The sequence below is a fragment of the Aythya ferina genome (genome assembly GCF_964211825.1).
Source record: "Aythya ferina genome assembly, chromosome: 1".
Taxonomy (NCBI): domain Eukaryota; kingdom Metazoa; phylum Chordata; class Aves; order Anseriformes; family Anatidae; genus Aythya; species Aythya ferina.
Genome location: NC_140296.1, coordinates 30822757 through 30850728, shown reverse-complemented (window position 1 = coordinate 30850728; position 27972 = coordinate 30822757). Strand labels below are relative to the sequence as shown.

The window sequence follows — 27972 nt, the reverse complement described above, 5'->3', positions numbered from 1 at the left end:
TTGCCCAAGGCATCCAAGAAGCATACAGAACAGTCTTACTTTTTTAATGTCATTTCCAATCAGTTTTGGTGTCATGAAGGTGTGGCCCACTTTAAACTGGCCACCAATTATTTCGCTTAGACCCACAAGCTCTTGAAAAGCCCTGTTCACAGAAACCCTAGGATGGGAATGCAGAAGTTGGTGCTGGCACCAGGTAGATGTGCACAAGGGGTGTTGGCAGTTGCTCTGTCCCTCGCTCAGTCACGCTGGAAATGATGGCCAGTCTCTTGCCTTGTCCTCTTGATGACACAGCAAACCAGGAGGTGGAAAAGGCATCACCAGTCATAAGCCTGTGTTCACCATTCCCATCCTCTAGTGGCTGGCGGACGTGAGATGGCTCAGCTCAGCAGCTGCCCTGTGTTATCATGCCAAGTGGAAATGGATCCTAAAGCTTTTGTTAGCAGGCAGGCTTTCCCTCGGCCATGCCCCTTTAAATCAAAGCATTTGCAATTCAGTAAAAGCAACGGATAAGTACAATGAAAGCCAGGAGTTCCCTTCGATATGGAAATGTTTCCCCAAGTGACTCAAATTAAATTTCATAAAAAGAAATCCATAGTTCCATGAAATTTATAGATGCATTATAAAAAAAAAAAAAAAAAAAAAAAAAAAAAAAAGTAGTATATTGCAGGTTGCTTGATTTACTGTTGATTCTTTGGGCAGCACTCAGCAGACCAAAGGAGGAATGTGATTTGGAAATGCACTGGAGGGGATTCAGCAGTATGCTGGCAGCATCAAGTTTCATCCAATTTGAGGGGATTTTCACTCTCCTTGGATACTGTAACTAGCTGGGCTTACTATCAAATTACATATTGCTGGATCTCCTGTAAATCTGAGAACTAGTGAAAATAAATGCAAATATAGTGACTTTTGCCTCATTTGTGCTCCCATTAAGCTTTCAGTTATTCTGACATAATTTGTTTCTTTTTTACTGTGTCTTTTTTATGGATTGTGTAAGAAGACTGAAGCTTCTACACAGCATAAGGACACCAAGGTATGTGAAGAATACGTATTGTGGACAAAAGGTCTTTAAGGATGGGTACTGTCGCAAGTTATGTCAACAAAAATGGTGCAGATTTTTGAGCATTTCCTCTTCCCTTAAACCAGAGTGGATGGAATAGTGGGCCTCATGATCTTACCATCACATTAATGTGTATGTATCACATTAATGTGTATGTCCACCACCCTGAAGCAGACTTGTACTGGCCAGATTGAGTAGAGTGAGCAAGTGACCATCTTCACTTGTCCTTGCCTTGTCTGTTCCTTGGATCTCTCTGTTCTTCCTTCCATTTTTCCTTACATCACATAAACGGGAAAATATTAGTGATTTGGAGGCAGCTGCAGCCACAGGAGCACTGGGTTTCTATTTCCCCTCTACAGGGTTCCCTAATGAACCTCAGATTTAGCTAGGCTCCTTGCTGCCTTTACTCCATTTTCATTAAAAAGCTGTCCTGCACTGTCGTCTGCAAACAGAAAATGAGAGATAAATTGCACTTTGGAGTTTTAAAGCACAAATGATCAGCTGAGGTGAACAGAGGCTATAAGCACGTGGAGGCAAAGTACCAGGAAGGCTGTAAGATATGGCGAGACATTAAACCAGCAGTCTGCCTTTGCTAGAGAGAAAGGTTGGCTCCCACAAAGCCAGAGGAATCTTATCCTGGTAATCAGTTACAGCCGTGTTTGCTCAATGTAGTGTGCTAAAAACGTGCAAAAGCAAGCCCTGAAGCCTGCCACAGAGATATCGATGAGCAGACACTTGAAAAGGCTGGGTGCTTGTTAATGTTTAACATGCGAGTCCTCATCTGACTCTGTGGTGTTGAGCTTTATTTGTTTAATCCCTAAATTCACCAAGGGAAATAGAATGCTGTCTATTAGCCTATGATAAATAAGTAAAGAGGAAGATCTGGAAGAGTCTTGCCATATTTATTCTGCTTAATAATACAGGAGCCTGTTCTACACAGCTTTCCATTTATGAGATGAAGCAATATTTCACAGTGATTTAAGCAAATCCTCTTGCCTCAAACGTGATGGCAAAAGAGGTAAAATTTGTCTGTCCTGAGGTCTGCAACTGGATTTGAGAACTGTCTTCACATTACTGCTTCTGCCAGACTCATTTATGGCCAAAGCTGGGAACAAGAGGGGACACACCATTTTGAGCCAGAGTTAATTTAATTTTAGACGGGGACTCATAGCTCAAATCTAAGGACAAACCATGCCTTAATGGAATATTTGTGTGGGAAATTTGTAGCTTTTCTAGCTAATAATCAGGCTTCTGTCGTAATCCATGGAAAATACAGACTTATCCCTTCTACTGAAAGCAAATTCTGTGGAATTCTGCTAGTTTGCTCTCCTGCTTTAGGCAGCACAGCAAAGATACTGCCCATGTGGGATGACACGATAATCCTAGCAGACCAAGGAGTTTCTTCCAAACCAAGTTAGAAAAAAAGAACCAAGTCTACTGGAATAGGATCCAAAATGCTGTCTCCAGGTCTGAAAACTTACATAGGCTCAGATTTTTGGTCCATTTGAAGCCTCACTTTTACAGCCCTGCTCAGGCAGGATGAGTGTCACAGCTGTTCATTGCCAAGTTTCATCAAACCCATGTCAAAAGCTGGAGAGGAGGCCACCAGCTTCCTACAAATAGCCTTGCTTGGACACAGCCTGTGCTGCAGGACAAGATCCCCTGAAAGCAGAACAGTGAATCTTCATGTCAGGCAAAGGGAGGATCCCTTATTCCTGATATCTGCCTTAACAGGGGTTATAAAAATTGCACTTAATGACGTTAGGGCTGCTATTTTTAGGCTACAGCACTAGGAGTTCTGGTAGGTTTGTTTAATACAGAACAGTCATTTCCTTTAACAGTCCCTGCATGGTTTTACAAACTGACTGCCCATCCATACCTCAGCTAACAGTTTTTTTGGGGGTGGGGTGGGGGACGGAGTTGGGGGGTGTCACACTTTCATCTTTTCTAGCTGCCATGGTGATGGTAACACAAACACCTCCGAGGGATGAGTTACTTCCCTTGGAAGAAGAACATCTTACTGTACACACAAGGACTGCAGAAATCTTTAGCGTAATTTTGACCACATGGTAAGCTAGTTTGGTGGGTCATAAAGCAGAAAACCCCTTCTGGGGCCAAGGTCATGTCAGCTCCATCAAGGGAACATTTTATGTGATTCTCTTCCACTCTGAAGACCACGTTTTGTTTCTCACTCAGGCCAAATCAGGGGTATAACTTATGAAGAGTATTTTGCAATCTAAATAGCTATTTATACATTAAGTAGAATATTTGTTGCCAAAAGGAGTTTCTCCCCAGATTCAGATCTAAACCACATTGATTATATGCTTTCAGAAAAGCCTTCCAACCCTTTATCCTCCTGCTCATACTGTTTTCCACAGAGGAGGGTGAGCAAAACATCTCAGCCCCTCCATGGAGGACCGATAGAAGTTTGCACACACTATGCATGCAATTCCACATCTGGGGAAACTGGGGGAGACTGTGCAAAGAAATTGTTCAAAGCAAATATAGAAGATGATTGCCAGAGCCCAGAGAGGGCCCCAGTATGGCTGGGTGCTACCTGACCTGTACTCCACTCTCTTTAGCAGCAAATACATAATACAAAATGATGGTCTCCAAAGCTCTAACACAGGAAAAAATAAAATAATAATAATAATCTTGCTATGTCTGGCATTCTATTACGGTATGGGATATTTGGGGGTTTCTTCTGGAGATTTTGTATTATTTTTCTCTGGGAATGAATAGTTACACTGTAGGGATATCTGGGAAAAAAAAAAAAAAAAAAAAAAAAGTGTTTACTGGAAATAAATATTCAGGATGGAGCCAAGAGAAAAGACCTTATATTATGAAGACAGGCAGCCTTTGCCATTGTAATTTAGAGTCAAACTGAGGTTGTTTTAACTTATTCAGCTTGTGAAGAGTTAATGCAATATGCTTTCAGATGCCTTCAGCTGCAGTCTCACCTCCTCCCTCTGGGTCCTTGCCCTATATTCTTGCACTGCAACTGGTGATGGAAGAGTCTGAAGGAAAACAGAAAGAGCAATATTATTAGCATTCAGAAAATGTAAGAATAAACTTTGCTCCCTGAGGGAATGACTTGAGTGACACAGTGGAAAAAAGCCTGGGGACATGTCTTCCTGCACCCTCTGCCTCCATTACCAGTGCAAAGATCCCTGGGTCTCCAGTGGAATTAAGCCTGCATTGCCTGTTGCACAATCAGGGCATGCCTTGGTAAGATACTGATGATTAGATCTTTCTTAACCATGAATACGTACCAAATCTATCTGTTGTTGTTCAGGTACAGGGAATGAAGCTCACCCTGTGACCATTTTGGCAGCAAATATTATTTTCCTTTGTAGTTCTGAGGTTTATAATTTTATAATAAATACTTTTTAAAACAAAAATCTAAAATGTGAGATATTTTATATCAGCTTCATGGGGAAGGAAAAATAAATGAAACAGGATACACACATGGATATACACAGAAATGTAGACTGTATATTACTAATATATTAACAATCTGTATAACTTTAAGGTAAATAAATACAGTAAGAATGAACAGGAAAGGTAAAGTAAAATGACTGCAAATGCTACTCAAAGGTTTAGAATATTTTGAAAGTAACTCTAAAGGTAGCTCCAAGAAGATTTCAGTTTGGCATTGAAGTATGTGTAAGTTTTCCTATATAGCTGGGAAAATGACAGTCAGAAGGTGGCTTTTTTAAACTGACTTGGCAAAAGTTTTAATAGCAACAGCTGTCCAAACATGCTGCAGGACTTCTCTACACAAAAATACAACATCTACTGAATTTTTGGATTGGGATTTTATTTACAAGCAAATCCTGTTGCCCTTGCACTGCCTTCACATACCACATTTTACAGACAGCTACATTTTTTGTTTCAAATAGCCTTGGGGTTTCTGTGAGGGAGAATGGCAAGAGTGAAACAGAGAAGAGCATAATATATGTGCCAGTGCTCAACGTTACAGATCTTGTAGTGAGCATGAGTTCACTGCTTTGTAAAGGTACACAAGAAAACTACTGTGGAGGGTGGGAAGCTCTTCAGAGCAGAGAAATAACTCCAATTTTGTATGCATGAAAATATTTGAGAGCTGTGTTAGTGCAGCACCGCTGTTTTCTGTCCCCAGCCTAACCACACCAAAGGCCACCTTCACCCTCAGTGCCTGCCTGGTGCTCCCCATCAGCTCTCATGGCACCAAGCCCAGAAAGCAGCAGACCATGTCCCAATGCCAAGTTCCCCCTTCTCCAGTCAGTTCTCTTCTGCCATGTGTGACCAGTAATTTGGGGAAGGTGAGAGGGGCCAGGACTTGTCTTTGATGGGGTCCTCACCCTTAGCTTTGCCAGTGGGAACCACGAGGTACTGCCAGGTTGGTGGTAGCTAGCTCAGATGACCAAGTCGCAGGAGTACCACAAGATTTGTATGGATCTGCTGGATGGAAAGGGACAGAGTGGATCGGAGGCTGTGTCCTTTCACAGATAGGTTTCCATGGTGTGACCTTTTTGCAGCATCACTCCAGTGGTCCCTCCTTCATGCAGCAGCCCTCGTGTCTCCCTGCTGGAAATGCTCTGTCTCCCACAGCCTCCGGTGCAGTGGTCTGGGGAAATCATCTAAGGCATCTTTTTAGAAGAGCCAGCTGACGTAGAGCTGTTCCTTTGCACACAAACAGAGAATCCATGCTCAGGCATCTCCCATGGGGTCCACGGAGTGAGATGGGGTTTGAAAGAGACTCTAGTTCTTGGATAAAGGTAATAAGAAAACATCCAGCCTACTCCTCCCCTTTTCTGAGGGGCTCCACTGAATCAGCAAGATCATATCCAACTATTAAGAAAATCACTAAGAATATAAATGCATTAGGAATAGAAGAAAAAGAAAATTAAATAAGGAGAAGGGGAAACAGAAATGCTTCCAAGAAAAAAAAAAAAAAAAAAAAAAAAAAAAAAAAAACAGGAAGAGAACAAAGCAGTGAACTCTGGAAAGAGAAGATGAAACAAGTGAGCCAGAGTCATGCAGACCTCAGCATTAGTCAGTGTGTTGCTGAGAAACTGAGAATACGTCTGGTCTAACTCCCACTAGGCATGGGTGGTGGGTTTCACAGAAGGAATTACAGCGCGGTGAGAAATGGCATTAGGTTTAAGAATAAATTTTCAAATGGCATTAAAAGGAAGGCCTTGAATCGTCTTTTGAAATGTCATTTTGCCCTTCCTCTCCATATTCCCCACTGCCATCTAAGTCGTTTTTTTTTTTTTCTTATTTGAAAGCAAGAGCTGGCTAAGGATCATTAAGCAGTCAATTTGGTGGTGTTTGAGCATGGGCTAAATGTAAGCCTTCACATACTTTTCCTATCCACAGAGCTGAGACTCAGCACTTTCAAGGAAGAGGAAAGATTTATGGATTAGACATCCATGCACGTTCCCACCCGGGTAGCCCCACGCTCCCTCCCAGCCATGTCTTGGCTCAGACACCTTGGAGAACAGCATCGAGGTAACCATGGTGACAAGGGCCTTAAAATGGTTGTAGTCATGATCATTTAAAACAAACAGCTGCGTAAGTCTGGCCTAATCCTAATGTAATCCTCCCAAGTCTGGCAACCTAAAAATAGAAAGGCAAAAAAAAAAAAAAAAAAAAAAAAAAAAAAAAAAAAAAAAGGCCGTCCACCTACTCAAAATTAGTTCTACCTCAAACAGCGGAGAATTTGTGCTTTGCAGCTAAATCTAAATTCTGCTTCTCCGTGAGACAGGGCCTTTGTGTCACAAGTTCATTGTTATATTTTTAGACCCAGACACTGAAAGGTGGGGCCCAAATATAAACCTCATTGTACTTTGGCAGCAAACAGGAACCAAACGATACCTTGCAGAGGTCAAGCTCAATTTGAACTCTCTCTGGAAGGCGGGAGATTTTTTATTTGTTTGTTTGCTTTATTTTTCCCAGACATCATAGTTTTTTCATTAGCTTCCTTCACAGGAAGTTTTTAGTAGTTCTTCTTGTGGCTCTTATGCTTGTCATTGTGGAGGGATTCAAAGGCTTTAAGTGACTTTCTGGAAGACCATCAAGATGGGATTAAATAACCATTCTGCTATTTTAGCCTGGGTCTTCTGACCCAAATTCATCCTTTGTGGGTCAAGACATCAATATCCGTGGCTGTACCTTGCCTTTGAGAAAGATGGTTTCACGCTTGTCAGAAGTTGCAGTAATAAATAGGACAGAGCTGTATGGTACAGAGACAAATAGAAGAAATCACACAAGGTCTGCATCAGGAGCTTGTGTGTAGGAACCAGCTCCTCCCTGCCACATTCAGGGACTACTGCCATGTCTCTGGATGCCTAAGGAGCTGCACTGGTGAGGGGACACTGAGAAAGGAGATTATTTTTCTGTGCTCTTAGGGTCCCACCGTGCTCTCCCCAGTAGCAGTGGATATAAATCAATGTTATCATGCAAATTGTTTTTGGAACCTGAAGTAGGATCCAAGATGTGGATGGATGTTCCCAAGGTCACACACGATCAGCAGCAGGGCACAGAAGGATATCCTTGCTTCCAAACCGACCTCAGCCCCACCAGCTGAGGAGGCAGCACCAACATTGTCACTGCACCTTTGGTCTCCCCCATGGGGCTGAACTGAAGAGAAGCACTCAGAGTAATGGAAACAACACCAGGGTTGTAATGGAGGAGTGGGGAGGCTGGGAAAATCTTATCTGGCTTCCCACAACCACTAAGTACTCCTTACAAAGTGCTGATGGAGGAATTCTGGTACTGCAGTGTTGGGGTAGGAAGCAGAATAAGACAGCACTCAGGTGCAAGGGAGAGCCTCACTTTCCATCACCACTGCTGTTTGGGTAACACAACTTAATTTAACCTTCTTTTTTGTTGTTGTTGTTGATATTTTTTGTTCTTTATTTTTTTTTCTGTATAAATTTGTGAGAGAAGGAGCACAGGGGTGCTGAGGAAAGCAAAACTGATTTCAAATCTCTATTTATAAATCTCTAATGTTTATAAATCTCTATTTATAAATCTCTAATGTTGTGTTTTAAAATCTTTCAAGGTAATCATCCTCTTTCTACCTCCCAGGTCTGTTTATGTATTCCTTATGTCCTGAGTGTACGAGTGGACCTTCAACTTCCCATCTGTGAAAAACAGCCATCATAATGAGGTGTTGATATGTTTGGAGTGCTACCTGCTACTATAATAGGAATGATTAATAGTGATAGATCATTTTCCACACCCACACAGATAATAGCATCTCTCCTGGGATGGCTGACAATGTAATTGTGGCAGAATGCAGGGAGGCCTGAAACTCATTTCATTAGTTATTGACTGGGGTACTTTGTCTCGTCCTTTAAAAAAAAAATAAAAAAACACAACACATACACACAGAAAAACCACCTGACAGGAAAAAGGAAAAGCGTGTGCAGTACTTTTTAAAAATCAGCACACAGGCACAATTAAAGATAACAATGCAGCAGCGAATCAGTGCAACCCATCGGCATTTTCTTGTTCCACCACACACAACAACGTATTTGCCCCAAGAGACATTTTTGGAGGTGCAAAAGTTCACCTGCAGCCTGTTAATTCACTTTGAGACGGGACTGCGATCACTTAATGGACTCTTCTTGTACCGGCTGCTATGGTAACTGCTGCATCATGCTCTCCATAGGCTTGTTTTCGGAGGAGAGTGTAAACTGCAAGAGCAAATCTCAGATGGGTTTGTTACTGGAATCAAAATCCCAGGGCGGATTTGCAATTCTACACATGGTCTTGGCCCACCGAGCACTCCTTTTATGGGCATGTTTGCTCATCTGGCTTAATTTTAAACCCAGTCCTTAAGCATTGTGTGCTCAAAAACACTTCTCAGAATTGAAGTCTTCTGGGTTTGGGCTGGGTTGGAGGCACATGTGGAAAGCTTAAGAAAAAATAAAAAATAAAAAATAAAAGCACAGGAAAAAAAAATAAAAGATGAGACAAATAGAATGGAGATTGGGTTAAATCATTCAGCCCATCTGGCCTAGTCATCAAGCTTAAAGGGTACAGAAGCAAAGCCCTCTTCAAAAGCAAGCAAAGAAATGTCCTCAGGAGATTGGAAAAAGAGCTACCAAGTCTTAACCGAGCATAACCAAAGCAGTGGTAAATACCCAAGTCTGCAGACACTCTGGAGCAACAACAAAGAGACCTGGGAGTGAAGATTTCTCATCCATCTCCTTCTCATGAGAACTACCATGAAAAGTGACCTTCACCATCTCCTGTCTCATCTCTCTGAAGAGAGGGACGAGTCAGGTGCTGGGACAGGGCAGAGGATCCATGTGGGTGGGAAGAAGGAAAGAGCTGAGGGAAAGCAAGGGGAAAAGGCATCAGAGAAAGGGAAAAAATGGGGAATGAGAAAAAGAAGATGCAGAAAAGTGAAATTGGATGTCAGTGACCTGCTGGAAGCTGGCAAATGTGTTCCTGCACACGGATGGGTGAGGTCAGGCAGTGGCGGGCAAGCAGGATAGGGGTAATGACAGAGGATGCAGGTGCATGTCTGGGCAGGAAGCAGACTTTAGAGCTGGAAGGGGCCTTGAGAAAAGAAGAAGCTTACTCTTCACCCCACAACAGGACACTCCCTGTCAGGGTCATTTCTCACAGATATATGTCTGACCTGTTCTTAAAGATCTCCAGCAGCAGATGCTCCTGGACCTTCATAGATCTCCCACTCAGAGGTTCAACATGTTTTTTTCAGAGCTAGTGTTGAACATCCCATTTCTTTCCCAAGTGCAGAGAAGAACATACTGATTATATCTTCTTCTCAGAAGTGTTTGAAGACTACTTAGTCTATTCCCCTGAGTTCTTCTCCAGGATTTCTTAAAATATGATGTCCAAATATTCCAGCTGATGTTTTACCAATGAGCTTCAAAAGGATTATTTAATGCACCTTACAAGCTACATTCCTCTCAGTATGATGCCAACCTTTTTTGCAGCAACATAACATTCTTGACTGAGGGTCAGCTTGTGATCCACCATTACCCTCATATCTTCCTCTTCAGAACTGCTATTGATCAGATTTCCACTGTATAGCCAAGGGAAATGTATAGCCATGAAGACACACACTTGATTATTCTAGCCTGAATGCAGTACCTTCTGCAATTGTTGAATGCCATTTGGATTTCTCCCTTCAGACCAGTCTTTAAGGTCATTTTAAATTTTAACTCTTTTTTTTTTTTTTAATTTTGTTATCTTTAAAAATATTTTCCCTCACTTCAATCTCCAAATTTAATATATGGCCTTTCTAGTCCCTCATCTATTTTATTAAAAAAGGTACTGAGTAAATGTGATTCAGGACAGAACCTTGCAAAGTCCTATTGAATCCATCCATTTTAACATGGATCTACGGATAACTTCATCCTGGGAGAGGGCAGAAGAGATAGAGAACGGAAAAGAAAATGGGAATAAGTCAGTTAGAGTGAAAAACCTCTTAGACTGGGTGGAGGTGGTGTGGTAGATGTAAATAGGTAGGGAAATGGACTGTAACATCATACTATTGCTTTTGGCCATAAGGTAAGAGACAGGACTGAGTAAAAGGGCTAAAAGAAGCAGCATGAAACCCAGGGGAACCCAAATTGAACTGATGGGTTCCCAAAGCATTTGACAAAATCAGTGAATCAAATAATAATAATAATAATGATGATAATAATAATAATAAATCAATACAACTATCAACAAGCTATACAATTTGTATGTGGTGCCTGTCAGACCAATGAAAAGGAAAACTATTCCTAGGAATGGGCAGACAGGCAGTGATGGGCCCGTCAGCAAAGACACCACCACAGCAGAAATCTGGGAAGAGTAATAGTACTGGGGAAGAGGTTCATGCAGCACTGGGCTGTGGTGTTCCCCAGTGCCTCCACCTGCAAACCTCTCCAGTTATGTCCATGGGACAAGTGCAGGGAGCAGGCAGCACTGTATGAGTAAGCACCCAGCGGAGCTGCAAGCAGGAGAGGGAATGACTGAAAGTCATCTGATACCAGCTGTCAGCAGGACATGCTGGAGGGCTGCTTTTTTCCTTGCTGCTGCATCTCTGCGACCTGCCAAGTGTGAAAGCAGGGCTTTTAAATTGGTATCAGTGAGCAAAGCCCCAAGGAAGACAATCAATCAAGAGATAGGGTGGTGTGTCTGTCTTACGGGCTGTCCTCCCCTCCTGCCCCTTTCCCAGCAGAGGCTGTCAGCTCCTTGGGTTTGAACACCTAAGCCATGTGGCAGCCCGGACATCCTGCCTTGTCCCCATCACATGGTGTGAGCTATTTAGGCTTTCTGCCCTCTGCCCTGTATGATGACTTCTGAGGTGGCAAGAGCTGCCCCATGTGGGTGGAAGGGCCGGAGGGCAGGCAGGCCTGGACCACCACCAGGCCTTCCTGGGGTTTGTCACCACCTCTGTCACCGGGAGGGCATAATGACAGGTCACCAGGCAGGCATTAAGGTCATGGGTGGGGAAATGACCATCCCAGTGCCACCAGTGACCTGCACCTGCTCCTGACTGTCCCAAAATGTGTGATAAGTCAGCGAGGACAGACCTCGGCCCCTTGGGCTTGGCCCCGTGCCACTGCCACTGATGGCAATTCACATGCTGAGCTCCTCTTGCTCACCATTCACATGGGCCGTGTTCTGACACACATCACCCAAAATAGAAATTCCTTTCTAACTACATGGTTGTCTCTAGAGCTGCATTTGGGCCTCGGTCAGCTCCTGAGACACCAGAGCCACCTTCCTTTGAGGCAAGGAGCACGTCCTCCTCGGTCAGCAGGCGCTGCCAGCCTCCTGGGAAGCTTGCAGCCATACAAAGTAGGCAAGCTGTGATAACGCTCTCTTCCCACTCGTTTCGCCCAGATTGACAGCTCTACCCAGTTGCCAGTGGTGACAGTTTAGCTACCACGTCATCTCTCCATGGAAGCTCTTCTGGTTGGCCATAGCAGGAGATATGCCTGAGCCCTGGTTTGTCGGAGCTGAGGGGGCAAAAGGAGGTGCACAGGGGGGAGGAACGTGAAAATGAAGCTAGGCGGGTAACTTCTCTGGTAGTTAAAGATAACACACCGGCAAGGCAGTCCCTTAGGGACTCTGCTGCTTTGTATCCTTCCAGACAAACATACAGACAGGGACCCCTTCAGCCTGGATTTGGTGATTACAGCCAAAAAATAATCCCATACCTGTTCTTTCAGAAACCTCAAACTTTGTCATCCACTGTCCTCCAAAATAAAGGTCATGTGTAATAACACAAACAAGCAAGGACTAGGCCTTTTTTTTTTTTCTCTGTGCTTTATACTTTACCTCAATGTACCAAAAAGAGAGACAAATTAGCTTGAAGCATCCATTTTTCAAGATACCTGGGCACTGCTTTCTGCAGGAGAAATATGAGCCTGAAACCATCTGTTATTTCCTGTGAAATATCTCCCCTGTCTGACAGGGCTGACTGCTGCACTTCTTACTTCCTTTATACAAGCAGACAAAAAAAAAAAAAAAAAAAAAAAAAAAAAAAGGAAAAAAGGCAGCTCATGGCCACCCATACTTTCAGCTCTGTTTACTGATTTCTACAGCTTCCTCACGAGACACTGCCAGAAAGGCAGTAGTTTAGCTGACTACAGGCTGTTCTCATTAATCCCCCTTAGCTAAACAAGATGCAGGATGGAAAACTGCAAAGCAGGAAAGCCAGCAAATTACATCGAAGCAGCATTTTAGGAAATCTGAGCAAGACACTTTTTGCATCATGCCCCTGTTGATGAGCAGTTGTTTCTAACAAATTGTTTTCTACCAGTCTAAAGCACATGGATATTTGTATGCATGTAGGGCTGTTTGTAAAGTTTCTGGAAGGCCACTTCCTTCCTCCCATGCTCCCACAGCTTTTTGATGTCTTCGCTGCATTCAAAACATCATTATTTATCTGACCAAGGGTGCTGACCCTTCTTGTTTCCACCTTATTTACATTGTTCGCATTTCAGGGGAGCAAATAAAAGGCAACAGTGGCAATGCTGTAAGCAGGAGTGAAGTTATGACATTGCTGCAGCACTTCTCACTTCATCCTGGGGCCTTTAGATTATATATATATACATATATATATACACATATATGCATATGTATATATATAAAATCTACAGGAATTTCTTGTATTTCAGTTTGTATCCATCATCTCTTGTCCTGTCACTGGGCACTTCTGAAAACAGCTTGTCTCCTTCTTCTTTACTCCCTCCCATCAGCTATTTGTCCACATGGATGAGATCCCCTTGGGCCTTCTCTTCTCCAGGCTGAGCAGTCCCAGCTCAGCCACTCTTTTTATGAGACATGTTCCAGTCCCTTCATCATCTTCATTGTCCATCATTGCTAACAAGGCAGCTGGTGAATGGCATTTCAGAGCTCACTGTAGCAGCCTTCTGATCAGCTCCTGTTTTGCCATAACCACTCTGTCAGGCTGGAGGAGCCCAGCTAAAATTGCTCATATGTTGATATCTGTTTGAAAGAGCTCCCAGTCCACGCACATGATGCTTTCCTGACAGCATGCCAGAGACGGATCACTCGACTTGCTCTTTGTTTTCTTTTTTCTGCCAAGCTCACAGGCTCAGCAGTCACAGAAACATAACCTCCAAGGTATGAAGTTAGCTTTTCGGTGAAGACACAGAAATCAGTGTTCATTTCTTTATTCTTGTTTTGGCAAGTGATGTTACCCTTTGCTCAGATCCCCTACTACCTGTCTTCACTGGCAGCATAACAAGTTGGGAGCTGGCTCCCTGCTTGCTGAGAAACTTGTTCCTCTTTTGAGCTTAAGCATTGCAATCACTGAGGCATCTAAGTCAGGCAGTTCTCGTAGATGGCTTGGAAACAAGTGGTCAATCTTTTTATGCTTCATTTCAGTAGACATAACAATGCTTTCTTCTCCTTTATCTTTCCTGCCTTTATTAGGTTGTAGTCTCTGCAGAGAATCTGTTTACTACTCAGTGTTATCTTAATATAATAAATAAATATATGGTGGTACAGTATTATGGGATATATATGATACTATAAAGATAGATAGATAGTTACAAACATACACATTGTGAAGGATAGTAGGCAAAATACAGGTTCTTATTTTTGCTTGAATTATTCCTGTTAGAGGTACCCTGATGACTTCAAACCTTTTGTTAAATTAAATTACTAAAGCAGTCTCCTGAATGTGTAGCCTTCACAAAACAACGATCATGAAACATGATCATGAAGCTTGGGGACTTTCCATTCTTCCTGTAAACAATATCTGCATGGGTTGTTACAACATCATCCATTAATGCTGGTTCACGTGGAACGGGGTGGGATGAAATTGCATGTTGCTGAAAATCCAAACAAAATGAAGTCTTCTTTTATGATCTTCTAAAAGGATACAACTTCACGCCCTTTAAGTGTCAAAGTTTTCAGATAAAAAAATGCTTGGCAAATTGGTAAATAGGGTAATTTTCTCTAAACACATGCTATAAAAACCTGACAGATTTTTTCCAAGCTTAGGAAAAAGAGTGAAACCAGAATGGTTATTTCACATAGAAAGTAAATCCCTTACTAGTCAATCTTTCTGATGGGAAAGGAAATTATTATATAGACCTGGCCAGGCACCATCACATATTCCGTCAGAAATACTTCTGTGGGCAGAGACCCACAAACCTACAGTATGAAGGGATAGATCAAGAGACCACCGTGTCCGCTGGAGGGATTACAGAACAGTACTTTACAGCAATACGTCGCTTTGCCAGCCCGTCTAAAGTTACAGCATTTCCGTAATCCACGTAATACGCTGAAGAGTTATTAAGTTTGAGTAAACCAAACACCAGTGGGTGTGACAGCCATGTGGCAAGTGCTTGACTCAGACATCTACCACAGAGCTTGAATTTCTCATATATTTTTGTACTCCTCAGTGAGGACAACAAGCAAGGCTGGAACTTATTGGTCAAGGGCTCAGTGGGCTGTGTCGGGATGACTAAACACTTGTCCTGGCTGTGGCACCAATCCTTGACTAATCTCTCTGTGCCTGAGGTTTCAGCCTTTCCGATTGCTTTGTTCTCAGGCACCATTCCCAGCAGGAGAAGAGAAATGTCGTCTGTGGAATAATTCCCCCAAGTGAACAAAGACTTAGCTAAATGTGTTGTGACACGGGAATAGAAACACAAGGGGAAAAAGTGGGAGGTTGTTTAAATTTGCTACAAAAAACAATAGCCTGTGTATGCTGACAAGACGTAGCACAGTTTCTGACATAATGGATCAGTTGTGTCCTCTCGTTCTGCCGATCCAGGTCAGTGAGTCTTGCAGCATAAGGTGCCCCACAGGTTTAGCTGTTTTCAGGAGCTAGATCTTAGTTGTGATACTGGAAATGCTCAGGTGACTTTGCTGTTATGCAGAGTGATATAAACAATGAACTTTGTGAAGAAGCCCAGAGATAATGGGGAGTGACTGAAGCTTAGCACGAAACCACTCTTGGGTGTCATGCTGTTTATAGACTGTGTCCATTCAAGCAAGGCAAAGCCTCTCCTTCTGGGGAATCTGTCATTCTTTAATGGTGTTACTTGGCTTTAATAATTAACCCCACTTATTGATATAGCTATTTTGATTTATTTACTTTAAGAACTGGGGATTTTTCAGACTCTTCTTAGAATAACAGCTCTCTGCTCAGTACAGTGTATGGTAATTTGCAGTTCCCGGATAAGTGAGCTCTGAGCTTTGACTCACCTACCAGGGACTCTTTGCCATACAAATAACAGCAGAATATGTGAGGTGTTTGTAGGCTCACCAGTTCCTATTTTATAGTATGAAGGTTTGTTGACTGATACTTCCAGAACTGTGGCAGTAGGGAAAAATGCATAAACATGACTCTTATTTTCTTGTGTTTGTAGGTGATGTGTTCAATAAAGTATGAGCCAAATTAAGCTGTTACACTGCACAAGCTGAGTGCCCTAAAGGTAGCTAAACCACACTCCATTTCAGACCAAAATATAAAATTTTAAGCCAAAGAAATCTTTCAAAAAACAAATGGCTTAACAAAAACTGTGACTACTTTCTATAAATATTTTTGGTCTGTGTATTCAGATCATCACAGCTATACTAACTCTACTAATAAACTTTATTTTGCATTATTAACTCTGCTGCCAATTTAAATCTTGAACTGGGAAGCAGATCCTGGAGTGAGTTGATTGTTAGCTAACGTAGTGAAAGTCTCATAATGAACTAAAGCCTATCAGTAACAGCAGTTACTGATTTAGCTGTATGATTAACTGCAACTGTTAGGAACTACCTTTCAATGAGTAACTAAAAAGATTTCAGCCTTATCTGTGGGCTGTTTTGCTCTTATGCTCTAAGGTTTTTGATCCTCCTCCCTTAAAAATAGCATCTAAAACAATTCTCACATTGATCATTGCTTATTTCTTTGCAATGCATTTCAGCACACATCTGGAAGTCATGGGGTTAAAAAACAACAGGGAGAAGGGGAAGATATTACATTTTGCTGACTTTGTCCTAAAAAATTCTTTGATATTGTTAATGAGCTACAAGGAAACACTAAAGTATAGATGCATAGAGGAAGCAGAACAGTTCTGAATCCATTCCCATCTGCAGGTCCCCCTAGATTCCTGCTGCAATATGGGAAAACAAAGAAGACACTCAGTCTGTACCATCAGACTTTATTATGTTCCTCTGTTATGCAAGAAAATGATTGCAAGGCATGTTCATAAGGAGATCATCATTATACAATTAAAGTGAAACTAAGCTGGTGTTTGGGAGTATTTAAGCTGCCATTAGAAACTGAAACTCGAGCTAATATCATATTTCAGTGATGTTCTGACAAGAGCTCTGAAGGAAATTGCCCTTAGTGAGTTGTGCCTGGATCTATATGCTAGGATGTACAATAGAGCTGATTCCAGGCATTGTATCTTCACTATTCCCATAGCATATGCAGAATAAGAATATCTCTGTAACACAAATACTTATTCTATTTGAGCCTCTAGGCCTGTCCTAACTACTGTGCTGTAACTTCTAAGCTAAACTGTATCAGGGATATGCAAGAGAACTTCCTTCATCCGTTTTTGCTTGAAGCAAAGAGCATCTCTTTCTGAAAAGCAATCTAATCTTGATTTGGAAATTGTCAGTGATGGAAGAATCAACCACAACCCTGGGTAGATGTTTCCGATGGTTAATTATCTCTGTGGTTAAAAAATGTTCCTCACTTCTAGTCTGAATTTGCCAGGCTTCTGCTGTCAGCCACTGGATCTCATTATATCATTATCAGCTATGTTAAAGAGTCCATTTTCATATTTTCCTTAACCATGTAGGCATTGAGAGGGATCCCATTTATGCAGCTTTAGCTGTCAGACAGTCACCGTATAACCTAAACTAGCTCACTAGGCCCCTTATCATTCAACTCAGAGAGCCAGTTGTCCCTCTTCCATGCTCCTTGAAGCTGGCAAGCACATCTACTTTACACACAACTATAGCTGGGCCTTGCTACACACTCCCTCTTCTCCTGTTTGGGTTGGGTTCATGAGTGGACATTGTATGTGGACCCTGTGCCAGGATGACTCTGGCTGTGACTCTTCCATTTTTGCCATATGCAGAACAGCTTTCCTACAGCCAAGGTGCCTGATAGAGCGATTACACCTCCAGGATCTAGTCTAGCTTCCTTGAAATACCAGATACATTTGTCTGCTACCAGATTCTGGAGGCCAGCGAGCCAGACATTTAGTCTGTATCCCCCTATCTCTGAAAGGTTTTCTTGTAGACTAGAATGGTTTGCAAAGATATGAGATCTTTTCTGTTCCAGACTGCTAAAGGTCACTTAGTGATGTCAGGCCTGATATTGATTATGTGATGTCCCCCTTTTTTTTCCTCATATGCACATCATATACAATGAAATACTTGATGAAAAAAGATAATCTGGCAGATTTCAGGGCAAACTTATGTTATTCCAGAATGATTGACTGACCTTCCTCTTGAGGCAAGAAGCAACACTTCCTGTAGTGGAGACATCAACCCCACAGTTTACCAAGACACTCATTTTCCAAGAACATCAAGAGCTACAGGAATAATTTCCTTCTCTTCCTATCCCTGTCTGGCCAGGTCACCACCCAAACCACTGCCACTGTCTGCTTCTCTCTTTCCTGGGTAAGCAGGATGTTTTCTAGACTTGTCACTTCGATCTTTCATTTTCTTTTTGAGCTAAGAGGGAAAGAGTGGTGTCTTTCCTTGCCTTCACTACCAGGAATCATGCTGTCTTAACATCACTCTTGCAGATTCACATCAGTTCCATTGAGTCAGGTAACTAAGCTGGTGGATATCTACAGCAGAGATCTGTATGACTCTGAAACTAACATAGGCTCACAGCAGCATATTTTCCCTTTTGCAAATATAAATTTTAAAAAGTGAAAAGGGCAATAAGGAGTGGAACAGTAGCACCAAAATGAGAAAAAAATAACTCAGTAATGAGAATTTGAAATTTTTATTACTTATATTCCTAGACTGAACTGAACCATTATTAGTTTTAGTCTCAGAAATGCAGTGGATACTGGAGCAAAAACTCCTTTATGTAGGAAAGAATCTCTAGTTCAGGAATATTGAAAAATATTAAAGTTTGAGTCCTCGTGTGTAAACAGTGTCCAGTCCTTGAAGCACTGGTGACATAATCCTTCAGCCAGTGGGTAGTAGCAAGGATTTCCCCAGTAGTGACAATGTAGTAGGAGCAAGTGGCCCTTTAGACCCTACTGGAAATGTTCTGCTGTCTACAGGGAAGATTACCTTGAAATGGAGAGTGTGCACATGTTTGTGTGTGTGTGATCACAGGCACAGCTCCTGATGGATATCACATTACAGGAATACTTTCACCACTGCTTGTAGAAGCACAGATGTGCCAAAAGCTGTGATCCAGAGGGAACTTGTCAAAGGCAGAGTGAGAACAGTTAATCCTTCATGTCTATCCAGCCTTTTCTGCTGCAATTGTCTGCAGGAATGCTGCCTACCACCAGCTGCGGCCATGCATGTAGGTGAAAACTGAGCCAGGGGCTCTCACATCACCACAACTTATTTCATGAAAGCCACTGCTCCGTAATGGTAACAGCCAGCCCAGTCTGGATTTGCACTGCAGTTAGATGCCATATTCAGATGGCACGATTTGTGAGCACATCTAAGATGCAGTGATAAACCTCCATCCTCACTCCCCAAATGAACATCAGGGTCTCTGCCCACAGCATAGCATCCTTCTGGGTAGTGTCATGGTTTGGTGGTGGTTCCCCAAAGGGGTTAGAGCAGATCACCTGGATGATTATGATTTAAAACTATGAAGTTCACCTAAACTGGGATTTAGGAATTATTTTGGGGGGTGAAAGCTGAATATCTCCTTTAGACCCAAACCTCTTCTACTCAATCTTCACTGTTTGATACTGAAAGACAATGCATTAAGCAAAGGGTTTCCCTCTTCACTCGCACCAATCTGATTTATGAGGCTGTCCTCTCCTCACAAGAGTACTTATGCTTTGTATTTCTCCAGAACAGCCTCATAGCTTACAAATATTTGCACATGATAGAGCTGGAAGAAGATTTTTAAAGATTTGTAAATAGTTTAGGCAGATAATTTCCATTCATTTAATGTAATTCTTTGAGGAGCATTGAAAAATATAAGGGTGTTTATGAGAAATTTCTTTCAATGCCAGAAAACCTTTACATAGCTACTGCCAATGCTACTGTGCAAATAATAATACTGTAAGATTTCAAAATCATGTTTATAAGCTGGAGCTGTTATGGTTCAGAAAACTCCAATGATTCACCAGCACTGTTGTTATGGTTAATTTTCCAGGAAAAGTACGTTATTGCAACAATTTCTCTTTTTTTGCCATCACAATGTTTATTCCATTTTCTGCTTGTTTTTACTGCTGAATCTTAGTCTGGCACAGAGATTCTCGTATCTAAAAAGGGTTTCTAAAACCATCAGCATTTTGAAACATATACAGACTGCCAGGGGATCTTATTTTTGGCTTTTTTAATAACTTAGTGTTTTTGAACTTTTTAACAGTAATGAGCAATCCTCCCCCTCAAATAGCAACATTTTAAAGTGGCGTTTCAACTTTTGTGGCTGCAGTCCACTCTTTTATAATGTGGGAAATGCCCTGCCTCTGAACTGTGTAAGTGATACGTCATTCTCCTCAAGTCTGCTTTTTAGCAGAAATGAGTAAACACCTCTGAGGTCCTGAGGACGTGTTTTCAAAACAGTGTCCAGTACTCCCAAAGATTGAAACAATGATGGCTGAGGAGTTAATAGAAAGAAAACATCAGGTCAGGAGAGAGTTGCTGAGGACAGGACAGGATGAAAAACTTGGAGTAATAGCACGGAGCAAAGGACAATTTTCTCTTTATTCCCCAGCAGCAGCAAAGTCTGTTGGAGTGCTGACTAAGCCTCCCGGGGGAAAGAGTGGGAGTCCCAGAGGATGAGTGGTAAACATGGGCCTGGACAAAGCACTGGGAAATGTGCTGCTTGTCAGCAACCCTCCTGCTATGCGATTGAGATAAGATAGGTGGCCTAAACTGTCTCAAAAGACATCTGTGAAGCATCTCTCAAGGCAGAAAGGGAGCAGGAGCCCCTGCAGCCTCTCTTGTTCCTCCAGGCCCTGCCTTTCTTCCATTTCCTCCTTCTGCTGCTCCCTTCTCCTCTCCTTTCCTACCCTCCCTTATAAGGTCCCCACAAACAGCTATCGATATGTGTTGTAACTCTTTCTGAAGAAATTTGATAGCATGCTGACAGTCTGGATTATCACAGTACATTGGAGATATTGAGACCACAGCATGCAGTTTGTAAGACAGCCACAGCTCACCTTATGGTCTCCACAAGGTTTTCATGGGAGATGAAGGGGAAAGACCCTTTGGGGAGGGCTCTGCCATCATGGGAAGGATGTGACGCATGGGTGCAGCATGTCCAAACCCTCCTCACTACTGTATCTGGATCTGTGCTCATGAATAACACAAGCCAGAGTTTTCAGTTTTGTGATGGATGTTTTCAGACCTCCATCAGAAGGTTAGTCCCATGTGACACCAACACCTGGAGAGCTTGGAATGAGGAAAGGTGCAAGAAAACCATCCTCCTTTCCTATATAGAACAAGACAGGCCCAGAGAAGAGCATTTTAAGAATGACATCAAAGTTTTCTCATCCAAAGGGAATCTCTCTGGGTCAGATTCCTCTGAAGAAATATAATATCTATATCTGGGCATCCTACACCTCACAACATCAACAGGAAAAATAAGCACAACTAAAAGTGGTAATACACATCATCTGAAATACCTTCCAAATTTGCCATGTACTCCTGGGCATTGACTCAACAAGGATACAACAGTGATTAACTCAAATGTAAATAACTCTGTTGTAGACATACGGAGATAGGAGACATGGATCTTGCTTCTGTGCCTTGGTGTGCCCTGATTTCACTCTCTGTCAGGGTTGCAGGCAGTGAACCTTAACACTGTTCCAGCTTCAATTGTTTAATTTCCCTTTGCCTTTCAGTCTTTTTTCAATTCACACCTGAACTTTGTGACTTCTTCCATGCCACTCCCCACATGCAGAGCATTCCTCCAGTTGAGATTTGACAAACATCCTGGTTCTAAACACAGCTCAGAACACACCTGCTCTGTGAGACTCTGGGGCTGTCGTGGCCCCACCCCAGCAGGGGATTTCTCAGTCCTGTGGAGCACCACTGGCATTGCCAATTTCAGGACCTCCTCTCACTCGTATTTTACTGGTTCCTTATTGAAAGGAAGTGCTGGATCCCACAAATAAAATAATAAATTCACCTCTCTAAAGACTGAAAGTTCAAGTCATTCCTTTGTATGGAGTGGGGGATACAGGGAAAACAGAAAGGAAACTTAAGAACTGCCTCGTGACTGTAATCAGGTGAATGATTTGTGCCAAAACAAGTGAATAAATTGCTCTCTATGGCCACTGAAGGCAGGACAAGAAGTGATATATTAAAATTGCAGCAATGGTTAGCTGGTAGCAAAAAAATTGCGAAGGGGAAGAGAATGGGGTTATCCAATACCTTGGTTAGATAGCAGAGACCCTGTTGCTCTTGGTTTTAAGATCAGACTTGAGAAGCACATCATCCTGCCATCACAACTGAGCAGCAGACGAATGGGTTAAATAGTGGCCCATGACCCATTTCCCATGAGTTCTGTGTGTTTGTAGATAAGAATCCAAAAGCGTTGAATCACAGGGAAGGTATCCTAGCTCATCCCAGGGCAAGACAGGGGCAGAAGGTTAGGATTTGGTGTTGTCGTTCTGTAGCCCTGAGGAAAGTTACTGTTTAGGTCACAGCCCTGTTTAACTTCTAATGAAGTTGCTCAATTCTGCAGAGCTGACAGAGCAATGTCCTGCTGAGGTTAGCAACAGTTGAAGTTCAAGAGTGGGTACAGAGACAGAGAAGCATCAAAACATGCAGGTGCATTTGTTTCTCCTACTTGTTGCTCCAAGAGGTACTTGAAAATACAGATATGCCAGGTGTTTTTCTCATTTGTGAAAGCACAGAGAGCTTTCTAAATATTCTTTGTTTAGTTCTGAGTTTTATCCCATTCCTATATACCAAAGAGATGTCATTTGAACAGGCTTGCAGGTAGACTGGAGAAACATCTGGTTTGACCTGGGAAATGTAGGTTTAAGGTAAGCAAGTGCACATGAGGCATCTCACACCTCTGGCTCCCCCCAGTCTCCAAGAGCAGGGCACCTTTTTGAACATGTCCTAACTCCTTTCCAGCACAAGCTCAGCTTCCTTCATGGAAACACCTTTTCTGAGTCACATCTTTGTGCTCAGCTGGGATTTGGCCAGAGGCCACACCTGGAAACCTATGCTGAGGAACATTCAAAGATATCAACCCAGCAAGCATGCTTTAGCAGGGTCTACATTTGCTCTGGCACCCTTGTAGCCTGTCAGATGATTATGGTTTATTCTCTAGTCAGGTACCCAGTTGTTTACCTTCATCATTTTGTAGGGCCCAGGTTGGGATGGCTGTTTCTACAAGGTAACATGTGAGATCCTGACACTTCTCTGGAAGGGTGTCTTGTCGGGAGGCAAGGCTGTGCTGCTCTCATGCCAGGAATGATGAGATATCCCTCACATGGTGTCAGTGCTTGACTGGACATGGGAGTCAGATTGTCACATGCCATATCTGTCTCTGTGTGCCATGGTGGCCTGCATGGCCCAGCCTGTATGGTCTGCACCAAGCCATGTAACTACCTCCTGATGCTCAGAAGGAGACATGGAAATACTGCACGTTGTCTTGCTGCAGTAACCATGCTGCCAAGAGGAACCCATTGCCCTGAGGGGAATGAAAGCCTTGAGATTGGCTGGAAGGGATGTGAGAGAGATATGTGCTAGGTTAGACCAGTGCCTTGTCCTTATGCTTTGAAGTATGCATGGTCTGGGACAGGTCCACATGAAATAACTCACAAACACTCCATTTTGTGAGGTGCAAAGACCCCAGTGACACGCTCTTTCACATCAAGCCTCCAGCATGGAGGCCTAAAGGTAGTAGACAAGTAGAAATGCCATGTGAAGAGTCAAACCTAACTTAGGCCAAAGTCATGGACCTGGGCACGTTCAAGCCATATTGTAATGAAACACAATCCCATCAGTCCTGCCAAGACTGGTAGTAGAAAGCTCTCTGAGAAGGGAGCGTGAAGTAGCCTCAGGATGGGTGGAAGGAGAGGGAGGGCTAGCTGAGGAGCTGGATGAGCTAAGCAAGCCGGGTGAGGTGGTGAATCAATGCGTCATTCCTTGTGCAACCACAAGGCAACTCCCCAAGAGGTTGCCCTTCCCAGGAGAAGCGTGTGTCTGGTGGGGGTGAATCCCTTCTCAGGACCCAGCAGATGAGTCAGTGTTGACTCAGGTCTTTGTAGTCCTCCCTGCTCAAGTGATACTGGGTAAAGAAGGGAAAAGATGAAGCCTGTTTGTATTTCTCCTATGCGACTCCCACTCTTGCTATAAACTGTAAACACTGCATAGGAGCATTTTTTTCTTTTATTTTTCTTTCTTTTATTTTATTTTTTTTATTATTATTATTTTTTTTTTTTATAAACTTGACTGCTGGGTGCATGCATTAAGCTATAAATATAGTCTTTCATAGGGGGAAGAAAAAAAAACAACCTCGTTTATAAGTGTCCCATTAAGCAAAAACATGTTCCATTCTTTGTGGGGAGACCATTCTCCTGCCCACATGTTGAGGTATCTTGGAAGCAGTATGTAGCTCTTTGAGGACCAATTATTAATTTGAATTTATTGAGTGCTGACAGATGTGCTTGGTGCTTTATGGTCACATAAGGGAACCCTTGTGGCTGCACTATTTCAAGAGAAAACTCCCATGAAAAGGTGGAAACCCTTTTGGTTTAAGGAAACTGAAAGACGCTGTTCTGATTTTTGAAACACCGGCCTCAGCAGCGCTCCACTGCATTGACCAGCTTACGGGCCAACTTGTCTCCTTAGCAAAGTGTTAATAAACACTGACAGAAGTAAACAGGGAACCTCTCCTCTGCAACCAACCAGGTAACATTTGGTACACTGATTCTGTCTGCTTCAACTATGTCTGAGGGACACAAAGCTGCTGGGTACTAAGAAATCAAACTCAGTTTCTTTTCATCTGTGTAACTGTAAGAAGAGTTTAGCTTCTCATTCTGAAACCAGTTTGTGAGTTGCAGGGGTTTTATTGATCTGTATTGTCTTCTCCCATCATTCTTTCCTGCCAAAGCAAATGGCATTTCCCGTGAGTCTGTGGTTTCAAGGATGGTGTCATAATAGAAAAGAAAAATATGACCAAATTATTTTATTTTTAATGATACTTCTAATGCTCTCTTTCAGCAGTGAAGAGCAGCAATTCAGCTAATGGAGAGACATGTGAGTATAAAATTCAGAGTATGGCTGGGGTTGACTCTAGAGAAATGAAGCAAAGGAGGCATAAGTAAATCCTACAGGCTCACACAACATAGCTGGGGGTATTTTTCTTCTTTAAGACAAAACTGGATACTCTACACAAGTAGAGGTATAGTATGTCCTGGGGCTTCCAGGCTGTCTGTTCATGCAGTTTTTCTGGTAGCTTCACAAAGTAAAATCTTGCCTAACTCTTTGCCTCGTGACCACAACCTTGAGAACACTGACAATACTTAAATAGTTGTAAAGGCAAAGAACAAACAGGCATACTCCCTTCTTGCTGCTGCTGGAGGGAGAGGTGAGACCCTAGAGGCTCTCACACACTTAGGCTCTTTAAAACCAGTGAGTCAGTGACACGTAGTACGGAGTCCGGGAAACCATCCCGCTAACCTTTTCCAAGTCCTTAAACTTTTGATGTGTGATGGTGAAGGTGATAATGATTAAAAGAAGAATCTGTTACGTATGGGGAGATGAAATGGCAAAACACTGTTGTTTTTTTCTTTCCCCTCCCACAGGTTAGATTATGCTATACAGAAAGAATTTACCCAAAGGCAGATAATGCTTAAACCATTTAGAAATAATTAATAGACATTAGAGTCACTGCATACTACAGAAAACTGTGTCCTGAAAGGTTAGACAATAACTTTCTTTGTTAGAGTAAAAGATGTTTGTTTAGGCCCAGCTGGAGCTTCCGACTGCCTAATTACCCGGAGATGAAGTAGCTGTGCTCTTAAGGAAGTCAAAAATGCACTCCAATGAGTGCTGGGCAACACAGGCCACCAGGTTTCCACAAAACGTCATGCAGATATGTTGTTAAATTAATTTTGCAGGTGGAGGCTGTTCTTAAACTTCTGCATTTTCTAAAAGGCTAAAATAGGTTTGCAATATATCTGCAGAATTGCTTTCTCCCTTTTGTAATGTAATACATTAAAAAAGCACCTTAGAGACTGCCGATGCCTCTGCTCAGGTTCCATGAGGACTGTCCTCCTAGCCATGGCCAGGACCCCCTTGTCACTCATGGGTGACCACCATCCTTCTTTGGGACCATGGGGATGGCAGCAAAGATTGAATGACTTCCAAGAGCCGAGTGCTTGGGCAGCTTTGTAAACTTGAAAGTCCTATCTATTTGGCCATGTTTCATGCTCGTTTTGTCTCTCCCTTCTCCCAGTGGAAGACGGAAGAATGAAGAATGAAAAAATGGAAGAAGGAAGAATGGAAGAAGCTGGCAATGCTCACACCCCAGTGTAGCTGGCAGAAAGTGAAGCTAAAGCAGCCCCAGATCCTCTGCTTGTTAAACACAAGGGAGGAAGGGGATTCACCTGCTCCCAAGGTTTTGCAGAAAAAGTGGTTGGGAAGCATCCCTTCTCCAAGATCCTTTTTGATGGTGCCACTTCCCAGCTCACACTCCTCAGTTCATCTCTGGCACACAAATCCCAGCTCAGCTTGAGGTGGGAACAGTTTGCCCTGCTGAGTGGGGATGTAAAAGGGGGCTTAGACATTCAGGAACTGCAAGCCAGCTCTCTGGATTTGCTCCTGATGTTTGCCAAATGCTTTCTATTCACTGGAATATGATGAAAAACATTTCTGTGAGTTTGTGGCTGTCTAGTTCCTAGCAAGCCGTTAATACAAGGGATGAAGGGGAAACCCAAACCCCCAAACCAAAAATCTGGACAACTTACAAACCTTCTCTATAGCTTAAATAGAGGCTTGGTCTAATACTCCTAATTGGCTGGAGCAGCCCTTACAATTTCCCAGACGGTTACTTAAGTACATGTAACCACTGTAACTGCTATGCCTGTTATTGTGCTGCTTTCCTTTCCTGCTGACTGACACAGAGCAATGAAACTACCCAGGTCTGACATTACAAACCAAGACATTGAAGCCAAGGTATGAATGTAAAAAGGCAATAAATACCCTGCTAATCTCTCCAGCAACACAGAAGCAATAGCAGGAACTATTTGCTCCAGAAAAAAAATCTAGCTGGTGTTTATTAATTTTATTTTTTTATTCTTGGAGTTCAAGTTGTTCCAGTTTTTAAATATATACATACATTTGTGTCCAAAGGGTTTGTACTGCTATAGTAGAAACCTAGCTTTTTCCTTCAACCCTGGGTCTGCTATTGCAGTTACTCCGACATGTCACTATGCCACTTAACAACTTCCTGCGACTGAAGTCTCCTTCCCCTTCCCCTTCCCCTTCCCCTTCCCCTTCCCCTTCCCCTTCCCCTTCCCCTTCCCCTTCCCCTTCCCCTTCCCCTTCCCCTTCCCCTTCCCCTTCCCCTTCCCCTTCCCCTTCCCCTTCCCCTTCCCCTTCCCATCCTAGCAAGGATCCCATGCCTTCCCTTATTGTACTTATTTACTGTTTTTCAACTTTTCGTGCTGGTTTTCCTTTCATATGTCCATGGAATTTATTTTTTTAAACCCACACTTACTTGGGGAACAACAGAAACAGTCCCAACAGTTTATAGCAGGAACTTCTACCAGGGGCTTATGCTGCTCTGCCTTAATATTTTAGCCTTGTTAGAGACCAGATATCTGTTGCTCATGCTCCTGTACCAAGTTAGCTCTGTTTACAAGCTACTGCTTTTATTGATACCTTGTAATGAAAACATCTGGCCTAAGGACATCAAGATGCCCCTTTCCCTTTTGGCTTGGCAGTTTGGTCTCAGAACTATAAATCCCTCCTTTCCCAGCACCCCTTGAAATGATGACCTCTCTGGAGGACCTCTCCTCTCCTGGGCCACCCAGCAAACCATCAACAGAGTCCCCCAGCACCCTACTTACAGGACGGCTTTGAGGAGCACAGCCATGCTCAAAGGGCTTTTATCGGTGAAGGTTTCCTTCCCCGTGGCTGGAGTCTGGGTCCTTCTCCCCATTTCTCTTGCAATTGTCATCTCCTTTCCCAGCCCTGCTAGGATCCAGGCTGCATCCTAGACTAAACACGCTCCTGGCCAAGGAAGCAGCTGGGGTGTCCATCATCTGCCACTTGGCTCT

The 27972-nt window shown here is 42.8% G+C and overlaps 1 long non-coding RNA gene across 1 annotated transcript; it reads right to left on the bottom strand.

The window, feature by feature from the left end:
- Positions 1-22: 22 nt before the first annotated feature.
- Positions 23-27972, bottom strand: LOC311441764. The gene is made up of 3 exons (XR_014696204.1): positions 27763-27972; positions 4018-4074; positions 23-467 (listed from the first exon to the last, which is right to left on the bottom strand). It is a non-coding gene; the product is annotated as an uncharacterized lncRNA (long non-coding RNA).